At 63.6% G+C, this 209-nt stretch overlaps 1 protein-coding gene across 1 annotated transcript in view; it reads right to left on the bottom strand.

Annotated features, from left to right (window-relative positions):
• The window catches only part of LOC109974413 (ubiquitin carboxyl-terminal hydrolase 47-like), a 5881-nt gene that overhangs the window by 4326 nt on the left and 1346 nt on the right, over positions 1 to 209 (bottom strand). The gene's annotated exons all lie outside the window — the stretch shown is intronic.

The raw sequence follows: 209 nt of genomic DNA, 5'->3' as shown, positions 1-209 counted from the left end.
GGAGCTCAGAGTAGAACCGCTGCTCCTCCACATCGAGAAGAGCCAGCTGAGGTGGCTCGGGCATCTGTTTCGGATGCCTCCTGGGCGCCTTCCTAGGGAGGTGTTCCGGGCATGTCCCACCTGGCATGTCTTCCCTGGGAGGAGGCCCTGGGGAAGATCCAGGACATGCTGGAGGGACTATGTCTCTCGGCTGGGCCGGGGGTTCCTCC

This window comes from Monopterus albus, unplaced genomic scaffold (assembly GCF_001952655.1).
Source record: "Monopterus albus unplaced genomic scaffold, M_albus_1.0 scaffold333.1, whole genome shotgun sequence".
Taxonomy (NCBI): domain Eukaryota; kingdom Metazoa; phylum Chordata; class Actinopteri; order Synbranchiformes; family Synbranchidae; genus Monopterus; species Monopterus albus.
The sequence above is the reverse complement of the archived record's forward strand: the minus strand, read 5'-3'. Positions and strand labels throughout refer to the sequence as shown.